The 1248-nt window shown below is 49.9% G+C and overlaps 1 pseudogene; it reads right to left on the bottom strand.

The window, feature by feature from the left end:
* Nucleotides 1-865: 865 nt before the first annotated feature.
* On the bottom strand, nt 866-946 carry LOC116885068 (annotated as a pseudogene).
* Between the last annotated feature and the right edge of the window lie 302 nt (nt 947-1248).

The raw sequence follows: 1248 nt of genomic DNA, 5'->3' as shown, positions 1-1248 counted from the left end.
TAGGGCAGCTCTCCTATGCTTGCATCCTGGGGCTGGTTCACCTGCAACATCTACAATATTGAAGCCTGCTCTCCCTGAGTACTGCAGCTGGCTAGGAGCAGGGTCAGCTCTCAGACTTTCATGCCTGCCAGGGACAACTCTCACACAGTGCCCAGACGAGGGGTGGGACAAGTTATATATAACCCTTAGATACCAGCAGGACCCCAGGAGGCAGCCTAGACCAGGGATGTCTGCCTAGCCTTTGCTGGAAACAGAGCCCTGCTGCTGTAGGGCCACAGACCCCAATGTGGTCCCTGGTGGCTGCACAGGATAGTATTCTGCCATGATTATAGCCCCAAGCAGCATCTTGCATCGGGCTGTTTCTCAGTGCCCGCCAGTCTCCAGTTCTGCCACTGTTGATGGTGCTCACATCCTTCTTTTCCTCTCTCTCTTTCATTTCTCCACCACTTTCTTGCTCCTCTTAGCAGAACCCTGGGCTCTGAGTGTCTGCCGTCACCTCAGGAGTGATCTCGGGAGTGATCTCGGGAGTGCTATGCCCTCCTTGAGCAGTAGTAATGTTGCTGCTAGGCTCCCCTTGAGCGTTATTGCTGGAAGGCAGGGGCCATCTCAGGTACGATATGTCCCCAGGCCCACGCAGTGCTGGACTGGTAGTCATCTCAAAGTGGTCTTGTAAGAGTCATCAGTCTTGGACTCCCTCCTGCCCATGTTCTGTGGCACCAGGCAGGATTCTTCTAGTCTTCAGATTGCTCCAGCATGCTCCCCATCTTGGGAGCCCACCTTGGTCTGCCTGGTGCTGGACGGGTGTTCTTTTCAGGCCAGCTCCCTGTCTGGACCGGTGGTCATCTCAGGCTTGCTTTTTTCAGGGAATATTAGGCTACTAATCATTCACACGTTCATCGGTCAGAACACTAAGTGCAGACATAGTCTTCTTATTGGCTTTTTCAGTGATGACACACAGTTCTCAGATGCGATTTGCCAGTTTTCTTTGTTCTTATTTGCTTACACAGCTATTGTCCATTGTTCAGGGTGGAGAAGGGAATGTGAGATCAACAGAGGAGGCTGTTATACTTCTGCTATGCAGCACTTGTTAAAACATAGAGACTCAGTATCACTAGAGGAGTGAATTAAACAGGATACATGCAGCTGTGGAATATTTTAAAAAATATTTATTTTCTTATTTTAAATTGTGGTGTGTGTGTGTGTGTGTGTGTGTGTGTGTGTGTGTGTGTGTGTGTGTGTGTGTGTTCA

This window comes from Rattus rattus, chromosome 15, assembly GCF_011064425.1.
Source record: "Rattus rattus isolate New Zealand chromosome 15, Rrattus_CSIRO_v1, whole genome shotgun sequence".
NCBI lineage: Eukaryota > Metazoa > Chordata > Mammalia > Rodentia > Muridae > Rattus > Rattus rattus.
The sequence above is the reverse complement of the archived record's forward strand: the minus strand, read 5'-3'. Positions and strand labels throughout refer to the sequence as shown.